Raw genomic sequence first — 21300 nt, 5'->3', positions numbered from 1 at the left:
GATCAAAGGTGCCAGCTTCCCACTTGTCTTCCAGGACAATATTGACATGAAAGGGACTGGTGATATGACTAAGTCACATGAGTATTAGAACACCCTTTGCTGACGTGCTGCTTCCAGGCTGCAACCAAGCATTTCGCTAGCCTACAGCTGTACCCTAAAAGAAGGGTAGGGGAAAGAGGGCTTCATACCTCAGGAGAACCAAAGAGATGAGAAATCGCCTCATGACAACACCCCTGAAAGATAAGGAGTTGGGAAATAAATGACTTTGTAGCATCTCCTCACAGGCCTCCTCATGGTTTGGGGGAATCACAGGGTGTTCTAACAGAACTTAGATTAGCTAGGGTTAATCCTTGCCTACATGGCCTCTGTGAAGATGTACAAGGTTACCACAGTTCCATGGCAGAGTGATTTCCCTATAATGGAGTGGAGCCTATCTGGATTCCACATTCCCCCTATGTCAAGATCAAGCTCTCTGGGTACCTGGACCTGGTGTTCTCTGTCTAAAAGGCTTCATGCCTGCTTCTACCTCCTGTGTGAGCCTTTTTCCTAGGTAGATCATTCCCAGTTAGACTGCTTGCTGGTATACACATCCTAATTCTAAGGGGGTGGCTGGAGTGTTATGTTTGTGTGATTCTACAAAGAGCTTAGAAAAGCAGGCCAGGGTATCCCCATTCATACTTGCAATACCCCTTAGGTGCTAGACAGAGCTACTACATCAGAATCAAATTGTACTAATGAATGAAGCCTCTGCTGCCAGAAGGGAAAACTAAAGGAAGGGAGTGTGGATTAAAAAACCAAAGTAAGACTTTCTTGGCCTCCCTCCTAATTGTTACCTAGTGATTAACTGAAACTGTAGATTCTTACAACAGAGGAAGAGAAATATGACAACCTTTTTTATTGTCATAACAGTCCAAAAACCTTGAGCCTAGATGTTTTCTCTTGGAGTAAAAGGCAATAAATATTATGATAAAATCTTTAAATAAAAGCATGAAGTGGAAAGTTTATTTTTTTTTTAAGGATTCGTGAGAAGAATGCTAAATGAAATGTGTGTATTTGCTAAGAAATCTTATTATAAAACACAAAATTTTAGAGATTTTGATCAATAATGTTGCCTACATATAATTGTTTTAATAAAGCTATACATTGAGTAAATAAATAAAATAAGAAAAAAAAGAATTTACTGACATTTTAAATTAGACTCACCTAAGGCATACGCTTTTTGTTTTGAAGCACAAGATTATGACTAATATACTACCTATTTGGTCACCCCTGGAGCAGTATACACAATTTCAGGTTGTAGACCTTTGATAAGGCAATATTGTTTATGCTTAAAATTAAATTCATAAAGATACCACAAAAATTTTACTTTTAGACTAGCCACCTACTTGTCCTTTTGACTGTTGTTTCAGAATGTAGCCATTTGCCATGAAGCATTTTCTTTTAGTTCCAATAATTCTTAATGAAGCTTTACATCAACAATGCGTAACTCAAAGTATATGTCAGAGGCTCTTTTAAAATAAAGTTGTTGGTCCTAAACTGAATGGCCTACTGATTCAGAATATCTGGGTTTAGCATGTAATATCTAAATTTTACACGCTGAGGTGGAAGTGGAACTTTCTTTTCTTTTTGTGCTTTGCCTATATAGTGACCAAATAATTTATCATGCAAACATATACGCTTTTGAAAGTGAAAGAGGATGCTGTTAATATTGTGTTGGGACCAGAGGTATAAATTGGTACTGTCCAAAAAAGAACAAATGCCTGTCCTATCTAAAGGTGACTGAAATATGCTATCTAGTCAAACCAAATAAACAAACTCTCTGATAGTGGAATTAATCACATGGTGAGATCACATGCAATTGTGGGCAAGGAATAGCCTCCTTTTATTTTTGGACCAAATATAACAATGAACATTCATTTTAAAGAAAGGAAAATATGTTTTTTTTCCTTGTCTCCTTTTTTTTTGTTTGTTTGTTTTTGTTTTTGTTTTTTTAATAAATTTTCAGCTGTAAGGTTTTGTTTTCTGTTTTTTGTTTGTGAGATGGAGTTTTGCTCTTGTATCCCATGCTGGAGTGCATTGGCACAAACTCAGCTCACTGCAACCTCTGCCTCCCGGGTTCAAGCAATTCTCCTGCTTCAGCCTCCCGAATAGCTGGAACTACAGGCATGTGCCACCATGCCTGGCTAATTTTTTGTATTCTTAGTAGAGAAAGGTTTTTACCGTATCGGCCAGGCTGGTCTCCAACTCCTGACCTCGGAGCTGTTAGGTCTTTAACTGACTAGGATACATACACAATCTCTCCCCCTTTATGCAGCTCTTCCACATTCACTCAGAGCTATTCTCTCATACACAGGCAGATAGTGTCTTCTGAGACCTGGACAATAGGGGTATGTAGTGTAATTTTATGTAGGCTCTTTCATAGTTGACCATCATGAATCATAAAAAGTAGATAATATGCTGTCCTACTTCGTATTCTTTGTGCTGGAGTGCTTTGACTCTTTACCATTATTCTGCTAGTTTTAAACTTACTAGAGAGATAAAACAGTAGAAATAGTTTGTGGTACTCTAAGTATAGGAAGTTCTATCTGTGAAGGGTTTACTGAGTACCACGAGTTTAGTATAGAGCAGGAAAGCCATATTCAATTTTTCCAAAGCAATTTCATTTTTTAAAATACTTGACTTTGATACTTATGTAGCTTCTTGTTCTTTTTATTCATGTATTCACACATCTTCCATTCCTTTAGTTTTGAAATTGAATATACAAATTTGTACAAGATTATACCTAACACTCTGTACTGACACTACTCAGTTTTCAGCTTTTCTTCACAAAAATGTACAGATCTTACACTTAACAAAAAAGGTATACACATGCGCACATGCATATGGGCACACACACGCACTCAACCCCAGCCAAGATCTCTCTTATAAGCTCCAGTCTTGTGTCAGTCTGTCTACTTAGCATCTTGATTTGGATGTTTCAAACTCCTGAATAAACATGTCCAGGCCCGAAATTGTAATCATTCTTTTCAAATTCTTTTTCTTCCAGTGTACCACTTTTTAATAAACTGGTATCACTGTCCATCAAAACACCCAACCTCAGAAATCCATTAATTAAAGGAATAATTTCAGTACTGTTTCTCTCCTAACTAGTCTATAATCTCCATTAAAACTGAATCTGTTTTTTTCCCCTTCATCATTGTATGTGCACCATTCACAGAGCCTGACACAAAGTAAGCAGTCAATATTTGTGTAAAAGAGGACTAGACATGCAACTTAACGTATTCTGAAGTATTTCTAGCCTTGTGGTAGAAAACTTACAGGGGTCATTTCCATAAAGTGTCAATGCAATGTAAGGGACAAATGCGCCAGATTAGTAGCCAAGAGACTTGCTTTGATCTTTACCCCATCTTGACCTCCACTTCCCATCTGAATGTGAACTTTTCTGAGTATCATTTTATACCTCTATAACACTAATAATCTTTTTTCCATCTACCATAGTATACTACTTCAAGGCTCAATTGAGATAATAAATATGAAAGTGTTTTGTAAACTATGAAGTGCTATATAAAAAGTAAAGTCATTTATTTATAAAATCCTCTATCCTACTTTTATAGGCAAGGCCATCACAAATTCAGTCTCTGTGAAGGGTGTTCATGCTTCTGTTTCTTCCAAGATATATAATATTTATTCTGCACTAAGATATACAGAACCCGTATTTAAAAAGATGCATCAACTCAGGATCCAGAAAATGTTCATGCCTGAGCACACAACAAGTAACTGTAGACCCGGTGCTTGCATGCCACTGCATATTTACAATACATTTTCATTCATCCTGTCTTACTGCCTTAATTTTTCTGTCAGCTTAAAAAGTTGCTTTTTATTCATGCCATAGCCTTATTTTCTGCAACTGCCTCTTGAAATTCATTATTATCGATATTTTGCATATCGTGGATATAGCACTTTTCAGTCTAAAAGTCACTTTTCATGCTGATGCTATGTTTTCTAGGTCTAGTGTCTGGAATACATTATTAACCAAATTTGGAGTACAGTGTTCTTCATTTGGCACTTCTTATTTTCAAGGTTCTTAAAAATATATTTTGTATAATTAGTACTTTTTCACTCTGAAGATGTTAATATATAAGAAAATCTATATTTTACAAGCTGAGATGGAGGAAACCATGTTTAAAGTTTGCTGTTTCTGAGAATACCTATTTGCAGAATGACTTGAAGTTTTGCTCATAGCACCCTCTGTTTTCTTCTTTAAACAGTTTCTAAGTAGTTATAAACTACAAAACTATGAGGTCTTTGGGATTTTCTTAAGATATTGAAAGCCAGTGTCAGGATTAGAGTTATATTTCATTTGTTTAATAGATCTTAGTAATTTTTTGCTCATGGGTGACACTCAGACAAACATCCTGCAAAAATAAAGAGAGCATCTTTAAAAGTGTGGTTTCCATGCATTTCCTTAACACATTTATACAATGACACTGTAACTTTGGCTAGATGCTCCCTTCATTCCTTCTATGTTTTATATGCACTTGAAGGCTTTAGAGGAACATATGAATTTATAATTATGGATGTACTGTGTATGTCTATACCTGTATATTTGTATCTTTATTTTTATATCTCAGCTTTATTGAGGTATAATTGACAAGCAAAAATTATACATATTCAAAAGGTGCAATGCATATTTTAATGTATGTATATATTGTGAAATGATTGCCAAGATCAAGCAAATTAATATATCTATCACCTTATAGGCTTACCTTTTCTGTGTTTATGATGGGAACACTAAATACCTGCTCTTATATTTCAAGTGTACAAAACATTATTGTTAACTATAGTCAACATGCCGTACATTAGGTCCTCAGAATTTATTTATAACTGTAAGTTTGTTCACTTTAACCAACATTTCTTCATTTCTCCCAACTCCTAACTCAGGGCAGCCAGCATTTTATTCTTTGCTTCTGATTTAGACATTTTTTAGATTCCACATATGTGCGATCATATGGTAGTTGCCTTTCTTTGTACTTCACTTAATATGATGTCCTCCAGGTTCATTTATGTTATCACAAATGGCAGAATTTCCTTCTGTTTTGAAGCCAAATAATATGTTACTGTATATATATACACACACATATATACTGTGTGTATGCGTGTATATATATATAACCTGTTTTTATGGAATACTGTATATACACCCCATTTTCTTTATCCAGTTGCTCATCAATGAACATTGAGGTTGTTTCCATATTTCAGCTACTGTGAATAATGGTACAATAAATGTGAAAGTGAAGAGCAGATGTTTCTTTGAGATACTGATTTTATTTCACTTTAATATATACACAGAATTGGGTTTGTTGGATCACATGATACTTCTATTTTTAACTTTTTACATACTCTTTTCCATAGTGCCTGTACCAATTTATATTCCCCTCAACAATGAATAAGTGTTTCCTTTCCTCCACATCCTCATCATCACTTCTTATCTTCTGACTTTTTGATAATTGCCATTCTAACAGATGTGAAGTGATATCTCACTTAGATTTTGATATGCATTTCTCTGATTATTAGTGGTATTGACCATATTTTCCTATATCTATTGATCACTTGTATGTCTTCTTTTGAAAAACATCTATTCAGTTCTGCTATAGTTCGGATATTTGCCCCTCCAAACCTCATGTTGAAATGTGATACCCAATATTGGAGATGGGAAGTAAAGGGAGTTGTTTTAGTCATGTAGGTGAATACCTCATAAATTAATGCCCTGCCTAGGGAGTTAGTGAGTGTTCACTCTATTAATTCTGACCCATGAGAGCCAATTATTAAAAAGAGCCTGGCACCTCCCCACCTCTTGCTTGCTCTCTCTCCATGTGATCTCTGTACACACTGGCTATCCCTTTGCCTTGTGCCATGAGTGGAAGCAGCTTGAGGCTCTCATCAGTTGCAGATCTTCAATAATGAACTTTCCAACCATCAGAATCAGGAGCCCGATACAACTTCTTTATTCTTTGTAAATTACCCAGCCTCAGATATTCCTCCATAGCAATCCAAACCAGACTAACACAAAGTCCTTTGCCAATTTTTAAAATATGATGATTTGATTTTTTTTACTATTGAGCTATATTATTTCTTTGCATGTTTTGGATATTAAGTCTTGCTCTGTCACCCAGGTTGGAGTTCAGTGGCAAAGTCTGGGCTCACTGCAACCTCTGCCTCCCAGGTTTAAGTGATTCTCCTGCCTCAGCCTTGTGAGTAGCTGGGTTTACAGGCACGCAACATGATGCCTGGCCAAATTCTGTATTTTTAGTAGAGATGGGGTTTTACCATGTTTGTCAGGCTCGTCTCGAACTCCTGACCTTGTGATCTGCCCTCCTCAGTCTCCCAAAGTTCTGGGGTTACAGGCGTGAGCCACAGCACCTGGACCGGTTTAGGTCTTTAATCTATTTTAAGTAGATTAAGGATCCAAATTTATTTTTTTGCACGTGGATATCTGTTTTCCCAACACCATTTATTGAGGAGGCTATACACATTTCCACATTGTGTATTTTTGATGCTCTTGTCACATTAGTTGGCCATAAATGCATGGGTTTATTTCTGGGCTCTCATTTCTCTTCTATTAGTCTATGTGTCTGAATTAATGTCAGTAACATGCTGTTTCAATTACTAGAGCTGTGTAATTAAATTTGAAATCAGGAAGTGTTACTGCCTCTAGATTTGCTCTACTTGCTCAAGATTGCTTTAGCTATTGAGTTTTTAGTAATTCTATATGAATATTAGCATTGTTTCTTCTGTTTTATCATAAATGCAATTGTAGTTTTGATAGTGATTACTTTGAATCTATAAATTGCTTTACTTAATACAAATATTTGAAAATGTTAAATCTTCCAATCCATGAGCATAGGATATCTTTTCATTTATTTATGTCTTCTTCAATTTCTTTCATCAATGTTTTATAGTTTTCATCACACCTGTTTGATTAAAATTATTCCTAAATATCTTATTCTTTTTGATGCTATTGTAAATGGCATTATCTCTTAATTTCTGTTTTGTATAGTTTGTTGTTAGTGTGTGGAAACAGTGGATTTTGTATGTTAATTTTGAAAAAAAAATAATACACTATATTTTTGTAGCTGCTCCAGAAAGGGATTTTTTCTATTTTTGGACTAGTGTCAGATCTTGAACTGGACTCAAATGTTAGAAATGAGAAGAATGATTGGGATCATTTCTCTCTCTCATCTCCAGTCTGAGATCATCTTGCTATTTTGATATTTGTGTTGCTTCTGTTGTCGCATTATATTTGTTGAAATATTTAGACCATAAATACATTTATTATCTGTCCATCTCATTATCTGTCTCGTATATTGCAAGGAGACTCTGTAACTGTTATCTTCCTGGTAAACTATTAATCATAAAAGTTTTGAGCTGCCACATAAAAGAATTAAAACATTCATGGTCATCCATATAATCTCCTGTCAGTTTAGATATATTTTATAGGTGAGAGTGATAAGCCTAGTGTTCAACCATTGAAAACTAATGATCAAACTGTAATACTACATTTATATAATTATTATTTGTTGTGGGGCCACATAGGTTGTTTGGATCCATAGAAAATGTGCTGGCAAGAGAATCTTAAAAGTATCAAAGTCTTACAGATCGGTTTTAATTTCTTTCCAGTATCTTTCACTTCTGAGTCTTACTCAGCTGTTACTGCTTCTTAACCATATTAATCTCTTAATTACATTTTCATTTTGGTGGAGTCTCTCCTTGATTAATTCTAGTCACAGAGAGTGAAGGGGTACAATGTCTGATTCTTTTCATCTCTGAAAATTATTTGATTATCCCTTTACACATAATAGGATGATATTTTAGATGTTTATATGTATTTATCAGTTTATATTTTATTTCCACCATCCCATTCCAACCCTGAAGACATTGTTTTCTAACATAAAATTTTGCCTGTGTTGATAAGAAATCTAATGGTTGTTGGATTATTGGTATTTTGTGGAAAATCTGTTTTTTCATAAAGGCCTTTGGGATTTTCTCTTTCTCCTTGAACTTCTGAAACTTCACAGTGGTATAAGTAAGTTTAAGTCTAACTTTCTTACTGCATCACACTCTCCGTGAACACTCCATCTGAAGACATGAATGTCCCTTTCAAGAAAATTTCTATTAGTTCATTTTCTCTTCTCCTCCATTATCTTTGTTATTTCCTTGTACAGTGTTTCTGTTCTATCTCTGGGATCCCCAGGTCATTTAAATTGTGTTTATAATTTTTCTGTTATCTTTTCTCAAAATATGGGGAGATTTCCTTGATTATTTATCCTCTAAGTTACAAGTTTGGTATTTACTACTGTCTATTTTATTATTTTCAAAATCTGTGAAAGGTTTGAGATTTTAATTTACTTTCAGGGTAACAAGTTAGCCTCCGATAGTTTCATAAATACTGGAAGGAGACACGAGACTCTTGCATCAGAGAAAAATGATTTATTACTCACAATATAGCAGGCGATATGATAATCAAATTATTAGGTCAATTCTGTTGCCGCTGAGTCACACAGGGTGGCAAGGATGAGCCCAGATACTTGCTCAAGAATTACAACCAAGAAATCCCAAGCTTAGAGAACTAAAATATTAAGATGGATAGGAAGCATGCTTTCCTTCTACTCCAGAGATAAACACTATGTCTATCTTCTAAGGCTTTAAGCAAACCTTCCCTTCATTGTGGAGGGACATTATCACTATTTTCCAAGGCTTTTTACTATTCAAATATTCTTGGAAAGAGAGTCTGAAACAAAAGGTAAGAAGTGACTAGCTTCATAAGATATTCAGAGATATGAGACACTCAAGAAGAACCTCCAACCATTAATATGTCTAGACTTTATGGTTTTTTTTTCAATTTTGGAAATAATAGTTTTTAGTTTTCAAGATTCAATACTTCCTTTCTGCTTGATTCATTTTTACAAGTCTGCATTTTGGGGAAGTAGAAAATTACAATATCATTTCTAAGGTAATTATCCCTAAGTTGCTTTTTAAAAGTTATCTTCCATTTTCTAGGTCAGTGCTTCATCAAATTTTCTGTGCGTGTGTCTTCTTGGATATTTGTTTAAATGCAGATTCTGAATTAGTGGGCTTTGGATGGGGCTTGAGATTCTAAACTTTTAGTAAGATCCTAGTGATGCAATGCTATTGGTCTTTGGGCAGCCATTTGACTATCAGGGATTTATTACCTTTGCTTCCTCAGGAACCAGTTCTATTTGTTTACCTTAGTTTAGCTTTTCATACTTTTTTTTCATTTTTATGAAAATATTGTTGCCCATATTTCCGAGTGGAGGTCTCAGACAAATAATATGAATGTCTGGTTTATCGAAGCACAAGTGGCAGTCATTTCATCAAAGCCCTCTCCATGAGAGAACTGCTTTTGGATTCCTTCTCAGAAAAGAGAAGTTTCTCAGAGGATAATGAAATAAGGACTTCCAACAATCTGTTTCTCTGCAACAGCAGTAAGCGTACTGGCAAAAACTGTCAAATTCATCTTTTTAGGAATTCAGCATATACAAAGGCTAGCAACAATCCAAGGAGCATATATTCAAGAAAAACAGCTGCATTTCAAGAAAAACAGCCGGCTTTGTAGCATTTTAATGTGCTGTTTCCATCATCTTCTTCCCAGCTCTGTGATATCTCTGAAAACCATCATCCCCACAAACATAGTGAAAGCCACCAGCCTAGAAGTCCGCCATAGTCTGTTCAGGCTACTATGACACAATACCATAGAGGGGTATCACATAAACAACAGAAATTTATGTTTCGCAGTTCTGAAGGCCAAGAAATCCAAGATCAAAGTGCCGGAAGATTCGGTGTCTGGCGAGGGCCTGATTCCTGTTTCAGAGATGGCCATCTTCTTACTGTGTCCTCATATGGTAGAAGGGGTGAGGGAATGCTACAGAGTCTCTTTTATAAGAGCACTAATCCCATTCGCAAGGGCTCCACTCTCATGATCCAATCATGTCCCATAGGCCCCCACGTTCTAATACCATCACATTGGGGGTTTGAATTTCAACATTTGAATTTTAGAGAGATACAAACATTCTGTCCTTGTCATATAACTGGAGGGATAACAATTGTTTTGGAGTCCCCCTAAAGTTAACATTCGCATTGAATTGTTATTATTTGATCTTTCTGGCTAAATGAACTTTGTGAAAAATGACAAAATACATGTATTTCCCATAGCAGAGTGACAATGTGTTTTTTTAATCATGGACTTTGATATGTACAAATTTTTAAATTTCTTCTCTGGTTGACAGGTCTGTAATAATTTTATTCTTCAAGCATTTATCTATAGTGCACGTAAATGACAGATATTACACTAGGGGATTTTCTGATATTGAGAAATCACTTTCCAATAATACTATGTATTTTAAAAGTTAGTTGTAACATACATAGAAACATTACAACTTACCCAATAAAATGATAAAATAAGACAAGTGCAGCACAAGCTTTGTAAATGTACCCAAACTCATTCTCAAGTTTTAGTGAGTCAGATGGTTTTAGATGAAATTTTACTAGACTCATCAGATTAATTTTTCCTTTAGTATTTTGATAAACTGATACAGATCAAAGAATAAAATTAGCTGACACAATTTTATATTATTAAAACATATGTGAAAAACTCTGGCATTTTATTAAAAAAAACTATCTGAATTCCTGCATCTGATATTCACCTTTCATATATTCACAACTGGCAAATGCCTAGTTTTAAATAACACATTTGTGTGTGACCTTTTAAGAAAATTGCCAATGTCTTTGTTTAGAGTGCAGAGGGCATGGATTTCACAGAGCATTTCCCACTAAATGGAGTATATTACTCCAATTTCATAGCCATGTTGTCAGGAAGTGGCACTTCATTAAGATAATGTGACCTTTAGAATATTCTTCCAACCTTTTACTATGTCTTTGGTAGTGGGATTTGTACTTTAATTTCTGTAGCTTTTTGATAAGTTGGAAATAAAAAATAATTGAAAGCTACATTTTTTATTTCACCTCATCTATACACTGTGTGTGGGTTTTTTCCCCTAAAATGACGAACAGTGTCAGGTAAACGATTTTTGTTCAAACTAGGGATTATCTGCCAGGAAAATGTTTTTTAGGGTTAAAATCAAATTGGCAAGTTTATACCCATTGTAGAAAGGAAGAAAGGGAGAAAGTGGCTATGTAGAAAAAAGCAAAAATTGTTCTTTTTTTCTACTGCATTTTCAAAAAAGTTGAGAAAGGCCCCCAAAGCCTTTTTTTCTTGTTTTGTGATGACAGTGAGATAATATGTTTTCAGTGTGCTTGCTGTGGCAACTTGAAATTGTTTGTTCATTTGAAGCCATCATTGAAAGTACAGATTTAATTTCTAAAACCATTTTTTTTTTTTTTTATGGTGAAGTCAAAGTAAGCAATTTAATGGAAAGAGGAAAGGAGATGATTGTTCTGGTTAGACTTGAAGTAGCATTTCTCAGGAACCATTTATGTATCATTTGGTTTATTTATAGGATTGAATTTTATGATCAGAATTGAGTTTTTCAATGAATATCTTAAAATATATTTACAGCTAAGTATTGTTGTACTTTAATATGTGGACACATTTAGGTTTCAGAGCATGGATTTCTTAATCAGTTCTTTGGCAACTGCAACATTAAGGTTCTCTTTTTAATATATTTGAAATGGAGCATTCATGATACACCCTGGGAGTGGCTGCATTAGGTGAAATCACACAACCATATGGTGGCCTGAAAGCTGCATAGGGAGTTTTTTATTCTTTTACTAGATATGTTGCTTTAGACAAATCACTTAGTTTCTTAAGCTTTATTTTCTCTATTAGAAAAATAACAGTATGAGTTAGGGTTGTATTCAGCTGCAAATACAGTAGTCTCCCTTTATCCATGGGGATACATCCCAAGGACCCTCCCCCAGTGGATGCCTTAAACCTTGAATAGTTCTCAACCCTACAGATACTGTTTTTATCCTAGGATCAGCCAGGATCACCTGATTATCTGCTTCAGGTAATCCTGGCTCATCAAGCCATGAAGATCTTGATGTTTTAGTATAGGAACAGATGATATTGATGACTAAGAGGTGGGTAGCATATACAGCACGGATACACTAGACTAAGGGATTATTCACACCCTGGGTAAGATGGAGTGGGACACATAAAAATTTCATCGTGCTTTTCAGAATGGTGTGCTATTTGAAATGTATATGTTTAGATAACATTTGACCTGACTGTAGATAACTGAAACTATAGAAAGTAAAATCGGAGATAAGGGAGGGTTTTTGTAACAGAAAACCTGGGTATAGAGGCCTAAAAAATAGAGGCAACTTTTCTAAGGCAGGATGTCCATAGTGTAAAGTAGTCTGGCTAGCCAATGCTACTGTCTGGACTCCATCCTTTGTATGCTCTCTGTTTGAAACTGTAGCACCATGGCCACAAGAGAGCTGTTAAACCTCCAAGGGTTTTGTCCACATTCCAGAGGGAAAGAAATAACAGAATTTTCCTCCTGATGAGATTTTATCCCTTAATAAAAAAGGGGGATTGATCCCTAGCTGACTTCTCGCTATACCTCATTAACCAGAATTCTGTCACATAACCTCCCATAGCTGCAAGAGAGCCAGAAAAATCAAGCATTAAGCTTTCTGGATTCTATAATAGAGGAAGACAAGAGAGAAAGTGGTTGAGAGAGGGTGTTGATTAATCTGTAATATGGCCCGCAATTAAATACAAGTCCTCAAATGTTGTTTTGTTCAATATTATTTTGTTATAATGCTGATGACAAAAATAAATAAATAATTCCTAGCTGGGGCCACTCTCTGTGTGGAGTTTGCATATTTTTTTTCCATGTCTGCATGGGTTTTCTCCAGGGACTCTGATTACCTCCCAAATTCCAAAGATGTGCACGTTAGGGTAATTGGTGTGTATAAATGGTCCCAGTGTAAGTGAGCATGGGTGTGTGTGTGAATGTGCCCTGGAATGAAGTGGCATCCTGTCCAGTGGTGGTTTCCACCTTGTGACCCAACTGCCAGGATAGGCTCTGGCAACCCGTGATACTGAGCTGGACTAATTGGGTAAATAATTGTCTTACTTGATTTAATAATCTTTACTTATTTTATTTTATTTATTTATTTATATTTTTGAGATGGAGTTTCACTCTTGTTGCCTAGGCTGGAGTGCAATGGCGCGATCTCGGCTCACTGCAACCTCCATCTCCTGGGTTCAAACAATTCTCCTGCTCAGCCTCCTGAGTAGCTGGGATACTGACATAATAAATGGGTATTGTTTTTTTCCTAGGATCAGCCAGGATCACCTGATTATCTGCTTCAGGTAATCCTGGCTTATCAAGCCATGAAGATCTTGATGTTGTAGTATCAGAATAGATGATATTGATGACTAAGAGGTGGGTAGCATATACAGCACAGATACACACTGTGCGCACCGCCATGCCTAGCTAATTTTTGTATTTTTAGTAGAGACGATGTTTCGCCAAGTTTAAAAATACATTTAGTGTTCACATTTATTTTAATGTTTAATATTAGAAGTGTTTTGAGTCTTCATTTTGAAGTTTGATGATGTTTTCTGACCAGAAATATACTGTGGGGCTATTGTTTTTATCAATTCATTCATGGGAAAACTAGTTTCATTAAACGTTTTGCTTAAAGTCACAGTTTCTGAAACCCTATTGACGATGTTAAGTGAGGAATTACCATACTATAAAGGTAAAGTTTTTTGTTTTTGTTTTTTTGTTTTTTTGGTTTTTTTTTAGATGTAACAGACTAAGGTTATAGAAATAATATCAACTTAGGCGAAATGAATTAATATTGCCATTATATTTTATTATGACCACATCTAATTGAGAGTGTTATCTTCAGTTCTGAGTGAACTAAGAGTTAATGTAGCTTCAAAACCATGTCAGCAGAATGTGAGTTGTGTTGAGAATATGGCATGTATTGAAGAGCTAAAAAAAACAGGGTTGTTTTACTTAGAGAAGAAGAAAGTTTAGTAGAGGCAAAAGAGCTGCACACATATTTGAAGAAGAAAATATACTTAGTATGGGTTAATAAAGCTAGCATTAGTGAGGAAGACAGATATTGCGTCAGTATAAAAGTATTTCTTAAGAACTAGTGATGTAAACTCCTCTTTCTGCTCAATAAGAAATGGCATAAAAATTTACTGGGTCCTGTAGATTGAGGATGGGAAATTTTCATAGATGATGCATATGGTCCCATCCAAACTTAAGACTTGAAGATTCTTTTCATTTACACTTACAGTCAAATATGAGTAATTCTTCCATGACGTACTAGTTTTCTATTGCTGCATAACAAATAAACATAAACTTAGTGGGTTAAACAATACCCATTTATTATGCCAGTTTCCGTGGGTCAGGAGTCAAGGCATAGCTTTGAGAGATCTCCTGTCCTGAAACCCAGGGTTTCAAAAGACAGCATTCAAGTTTGGCCAGGTCGCATTTCTCTCTAGAGCTCACAGACCTGTGGAGGTGGTTATTGGCAGAATTCAGTTTCTTTTGGTCATAGAACTGAGCCTCTCAGCTCCTAGAGGTCACAGGTAGTCCCCTGTTCCATAACCTCTCCCCTGGCAGTCAGTATCATAGCAACTTTCTTCTTCAAGGTCAGCAGAGGAGTCTCTCAATCCAGTCAGCTAAGACAGAGGTTTACATAACATAATCTAACCATGGGAGCAACATCCTTTGTCATATTCTGTTATTTAGAAGCTAATTGCACTCGTGGAGAAGGGATTTACAAAGGTGTGGACTTTAGGAGGTGAAAATTCTTGGGAGTCACTCTAGGGTCTGGTTGCCACAAATGGTACTTGGGATTGAGTTCTGAAGTACAGTGAAGGTAAAACGTGACTGTGGCTTTCCCATATCGAGTTGGCTCCAAAGCTTAATTAAGAACCAACTGAACATTTAAGGAGGAAGCCTAATGAAAGCAAAAGAGGCATTTTCATTTCTAATTGTAGATCATGTAAGTTGTTTCACACTGACTACTTTGTATAGGGAGCACACGACTTGAAGGTCACAGGAGACTGTTTCTTGTCAAGATGTTACTCATTCGATAATAACTGAATTAGCAGAGAGCTCTCATACTCTAGATTCTATTTATAAGGGAAAAAATAGACAGAAAAATAATAAATACCAACTACAAACATGGTAGGGCTTTAATCATGTTACCATTCTTTTCAGTCACTATCAACCTGACAAATGTGCCTGAAATAACCATTCAGTTTACCCAGACACCACAGGGTGGTGTCCATTTGAAAAGCCAAAGCAATTCTTGATGTATTCTTAGAGTTCAAGATAAATAGATGTGCTACTACTTTTCTACCCTCACCCCGGTTGCCATATCTCCAAATATCTTCATCATGGACCTAGCATCTTAGAAAGTTACAGTGATGTAGGAGTCTTTCTGTATTTTCCTCAGCTTCCTTCACTACTCTTACCCTATTGACAATTTATAACCCCTGCACCATCTGGGGAACAGACTGTTGGCTGCCAAGTAGACTCATTAACATTCCCCTCCAGGAACTCTTGCTGTTTAATTAGGCTGTCAGCTGGATTCAGGCAGTGAGAGCCTTAGGTGGCTGTGTAACAAATCCATGACTCCATGCATTCAGATGTCAAGGTCACTAAGATTCCCGCTTATACTCAATACGGGAAAAGGAATCCAGATCGTTGGCTGTTAAAATCCAAGTGATCAATGACTTCACCTTAAAGGAGACTTTCCGTAGTTAATTGAGATACTGAGTTATCCCACACTGAATTCGTAGCTGTGGCTACTACATTGTTTGAGAATCCTCTAACCCCTGGGCCATCGTGTCTGGCATTCAGGCTTTCTTGTCAGAGATAGTCAATAGTGTTTGTAGAGTACATTCCAAACCCATACTGAAATTACTTTATGTGCCATAATTAAATGCGTCCAATTAATTAAGTTCTCTGAGAACAGATTACTAATAGTGTTAGCACTCTAGACATATTTGATTTAAATAGAACAATGGTTTCTTTTTCAATGGCAATTTGGTAAAATTCTACTATGAGAAAAATGCTTCTCAACTGAATGGTTTGGTTAGTGTTGAGTAAACATTATCTAACCATCGTTAGTTTGAAGGAAAGGGAAAAACTTCATTAGGCAAAATGTGGAAACCTAGAATTTTCTAAATCCAGAGATGAACCATCACCCATAGGTGTCAATCAATTCTAGTACCTTTTGGTTGATTAAATATTCATCTATCTACTGATTAAGTCATTTAATTTATTCATGTGTCAAATATTTATTGGTTATTCACCCTCAGCTAGGCCCTGGGCTCAGTTCTATGAATATATTAGTAACTCAATACAGGCAATGAGTAAGTCTCCATTCTACTGAGGGAGGCAGTTATTCATCTAAGAATCATGAAAACAAAGTATAATGAAACAATAAGTAAACATATCTACATCCATGAGATGTCATAATTGAGGGGACAAATCTGCTGAATATGGAGGAATGATAAGTTGGTGGATGCCTAATCAACACTTGGTAGAGGGAGGCAGAGAGAACCTTCTGAAAAGAGAAAAAGCTCATGCAGACGCTCTGTGTCTGTGGGAGCAAGACATCTGTATGAAAGCTGGTAAGCTCATTTTTAGAAAAGAGGTGGAATTACAGTAAGTGAGGTCTAAGGAAAGGCTTTCTGAGTCTACCCAGATTGTTAAACTATTTTCTCTATGGCAGCTAGAGTGTTACCCTTCAGCAGTATCCTTAACATTAGGACCTGTGCTGTTCCTTCGGGCTGTCTAAACCTAATCCTGGCATTGGTGAAAAGAAGAAAGGAGTGAATAGTAGATCGCTCAGTTTTGCTTTTTCCTCCTACCTACTAGTCTTAACTGAAAAAGAATACGATGAATCTTTGTATAATCCTCATAGTGAATTTAGAAAGAGTTGTCAGGGACATTGCTTTATACTGGGTTTCTTCTGGTGGTGTATTGGAAATGCTTGGCCCAAGAAATATTGTTATTAACCTTTAAATAAAATAATGACACTTTGTGTGAAGTCAGTTCTTTTTAAAGCTATTTTACCTGTTTCTGTATGTACATATTTCTTTATTTTTTCTTTAAACATATTTTATTCGTCTCTTTTTCCTACAAATTTTTCAAAGGAAGTGAAATATTGTGTTATCTGTAAATAGTTATTGTTTTCTTGCTATTTACAGATGTCAATAGGAGACTTTGAGCTGTGTTTATTTATTGTTTTCTTTCAAGTTTTTATTTTAAGTGCAATGATCTGGGGTGAATTTTAGGTCTTATGGAAAGCAGCCATATCCATGGACTATACAGAATCCTCAAAAGCAGTGACCTGCTCCTCCAGTGTATCTGTTCCAACTTTATCATCTTCACTGGATTTGAAGTATTTAAATTCCATTTGCCATCAGAACTAGTTTAGAGGAGCCCTAGACTAAGCCATTTGCTTGAATGCTTCTAACACATTCCTCATTCCTCTAGCTTTGCCATATCTGCCACATCATCCCACTGTTTCACATCTAGCACGATTGAAAATGGCAACAAGTGGACATTTTTGGGCTTTCTTTGATTCATTCTGGGCAAACCATTCTTCCATTAGCCTCTTTGCTGTTTCACTTTCATCCTCCTTATCAGAGCCAAAGAGATCAATATCATCATCATCTTTACTACTTGCAGCTCCGCTTCCTGTAGTGTCTTCAACATTAGCAGGAGCATATGTGCCCAAAGGTTTCTTCACTCCTGGCAGGCTGGCCTTTTCTTTTCATGAGACTTGATGTGACTATACCAACATGGGGCAAGACACAAGTTCACAGGCAATGGGCCAGTGACTGCTTCCAATACTGCCACATCTGCTTATGGTGGCACATAACCCTCGATGTAGCTCTTGTCTGCCAGGTAATTATTGAGCACGTGGAGGCCAGCAGGGCTTTTCAGGTCTCTGAAACCCATGACGTCAGCTATATCTGAGAGTTGGGTAGCAGCAAAATGAAAGAGCACAAATTAAGGGCGTCTCTGCTAAGAGAGGGAAAAAAAGCTAGTTTTGGTTTGTTAAAACCCAAAGACACGCAGAAAGGAAACAAACCCCAACTGTATTTAGCAAGCTCTCACAGACTCTCTTTTCAAGAGAAAGATGAAAGTGCTCATAGGCTGCCAGGGAAATCATACTTGGATTTCAATATATAAAACTCCCCTTCCTATTTCACTTATAAACATATCTGTGGAGAAAGAAAGGAAGAAAAGTTCGTAAATACAAATAGAATTTCATCCACATGTTCCCAAAATGCTGTGATGTGATTTCTGTTTTATAGACTTCACTTATAAAAAAGGTTACAGAGTGTGAGCAATCTGTCAAATATTCCACAAATGACAAGTGCTACATTTGACAGATAGGCATTGTTTTAAATATTTTCAATTAATGCCTTTGGTCTAGATAGTTCTTTAAAATTAATCTCCTTCTAAATTCACTATGAGGATTATACGAAGATTCATCATATTCTTTTTCTTAATTGTATGAATAGTATGTTGTGTTTAATTATTAATATTGAACATTGTTAATATTTGTACAAGTTACTTTACAAATATAACTCAAAAGGATCTTTAATATCTGGGCATTGAAGCTAATAGCCATACTATATTAGCTATTTCACTGTGTTAGCTACAAGTTATACATAGTAGGACAAGATCTGGGACTCAGGATGGACCACAAGCTGATTGTGAGTTTATAAAGAAATTCTTCAGACTGGGCACAGTGGCTCACACCTGTAATCCTAGCACTTTGGGAGGCCAAGGAGGGCGGATCACCTGAGGTCGGGAGTTCGAGACCAGCCTGACCAATATGGAGAAACCCCGTCTTTACTAAAAATACAAGATTAGCCAGCCATGATGGCACATGCCTGTAATCCCAGCTACTCAGGAGGCTGAGGCAGGAGAATGGCTTGAACCCGGGAGGTGGAGGTTGCAGTGAGCTGAGATCGCGCCATTGTGCTCCAGCCTGGGCAACGAGAGCGAAACTCCATATCAAAAAAAAAAAAAAAAAAAAATTCTTCAAAAAGGCATAATATTTTTGAAATTATATAAAGACATAGTAATGTAGTCATCCATTTATCTTTCTTTTCTTAAAAAAAATTGGAATGGGAGGTATTTAAGAGTAGAGCAGGGCAACAACCTCATTAAAATGCCAGAAAATATTACCAATGAGAAAAACCTAAATAAATTGGAATTAGTTCATGTGCAGATGAAAAAGCTAATGGTCTTTCACAAGTCAATAATAATTTTAAGCAGCAAAGAAAGCATGTTATAAGCAGAATTCTGATCAGCCGGTTTTATTATTCAGTGAAAATAAAGTAAGAGAAAATAAATCTACGCTGAAATTTTAAACGGAAATATTATGTCTATTACATCTGTTGCTGTTACATGTGCTGTATGTTTTCCTGTTTATAGTCTTCATTCACAGACACTTCCAATGCACAACTTCATAGCCTTCTGCTAGGGCTGGCTAAAGTGATGGCAAAAGAAACCAAGTACTCTAGACTGTTCCATGGATGGGGAGGGAGAATGTAAGTGGAAAGAAGGATATAGCAGTGCCCAAATTTGAATAAAAAATATCTAAACTTTAGATATTCCTTTCCTCAGTCTTAGGAAACTTAGATTATTTCTCTTGTCTTCCATTCATTTTCCAAATATAAGGAATAAAATCAGTTATTTAGTTTCACCTGCTCACTTGCACAATATATACAGTTTTATACACTACAAAATTGTATATTGTAGTAAACCCATGAGCTTGTGCCCATGTAATTTTGCCTGTATTAGCCATTCCTAAGTTGTACCAATGAAAGCCTTGCATTAAAGGAGATATATAGATGCACTTGGGTAAATATAGAAGTCTCCAACTGGATTAAAACAGATGGTATTTAACCACAACTGGAACTCATACATTATGGTAGCAGGAAAACTGGATCACAGGTGCAAGGGAAGCCCAGAAGTTTCTTGGTAAGTTTAAGAAAGAAAAAGGGGGAAAGGAGTCTTTATTTTCTTCTATTTAACATGAACAAAACCCATGTAATTACTGTTAGAACAGTGGAAGGAGATGATGTGTTAATGTTGAATGAAGAGAGGATAAATGTCTAGTGCTTTGAGTCTTTTCTAATTTAGCATTATTATTTGGGTGAGGTAATAGAGACAGCAACTTAATCTTGAAGGAAAACTGCAGGAGCTTGTTTTGGTTAAACAATGTACTTTTGCCATCCTGACAGGATTATTGATAGAGAAAGAAACTCAAGGTCACAGGCCTTGATATTTTCCTCATTCTACGGTAAACTTATTTTTGGAGATTGTTGGCTCAGCTAGTTCTTTGCTAGATGCTGGGAAGATAAATTTGAACTTGGGCTTGTGACACCACTTAACTTGTAATAATGATTGTTATCAGTGCCTCTCCATCCTGTTTGTAGGGCAGGAAGTTTGGCTATGTGTGTGGTTGTTTTTCCAACTGTGAATGACATTGGAAATCCCCAGCTATTTCTTCCAAAGTGGTGGTTAGGAAATACTACTATCATTGAACTATAAATGCACTTATATTATTTAGGTCAAGAAAATGCTATTGATCCATTTGTCTCTAACTATAACGGGGCTAATTTTTTCATTTGATTTTATAAACTTAATCTTAACCAATCATTTAGCAAGAACTATTTAACTATCATATATATGTTTTAATCCGTTTTGGTTTGTGAAAATCCAAAGACATGCGGAAAGAAAACAAACCCTAACTTGTATTTAGCAAGCTCTCACAGACTCTCTTTTCAAGAGAGAGATGAAAGTGCACATAGGCTGCCAGGGAAACCATGCTTGAATTTCAATATATTAAACTCCCCTTCCTATTTCACTTGTAAGTATATCTGTGGAGAAAGAGCTGAAGAAACTTTGGTTTATTTAATAAAGAAATTTTTTACTTGGAAACTTTGTGATAAAAATGTATTTCATACTTAACATATTTTTTCTATGCATATTTTTGTTAAATGGAGCTGCCTATGTTTTTTGTTTGTGAAAACAATATAAGTATACAGTTTTGAGAAAGTCAACTAGTAGATAAAAGTTCAGGAAAAGGAGATAAAATAATTATAATGCAAAGGTAAACAGTCTGTTCACCTTTAAGTGACAGCTGAATTATTGCAATGTCACAGAGTAACTCAGCAGGATTTAGGATTATGAAAACATTTGTATCACTTATTAATTAAAAAGCATTTAAAAATTAAACAACTGA

The 21300-nt window shown here is 35.9% G+C and overlaps 1 protein-coding gene and 1 pseudogene across 10 annotated transcripts in view; one reads left to right on the top strand and one right to left on the bottom strand.

Annotated features, from left to right (window-relative positions):
* NAALADL2 (N-acetylated alpha-linked acidic dipeptidase like 2) overlaps window positions 1-21300 on the top strand; it is a 1420296-nt gene that overhangs the window by 658692 nt on the left and 740304 nt on the right. The window lies entirely within an intron of this gene.
* LOC116273869 lies at window positions 17320-17993 on the bottom strand (annotated as a pseudogene).

The sequence above is a fragment of the Papio anubis genome, chromosome 2 (assembly GCF_008728515.1).
Source record: "Papio anubis isolate 15944 chromosome 2, Panubis1.0, whole genome shotgun sequence".
In the NCBI taxonomy this organism is placed as follows: domain Eukaryota; kingdom Metazoa; phylum Chordata; class Mammalia; order Primates; family Cercopithecidae; genus Papio; species Papio anubis.
The sequence above is the reverse complement of the archived record's forward strand: the minus strand, read 5'-3'. Positions and strand labels throughout refer to the sequence as shown.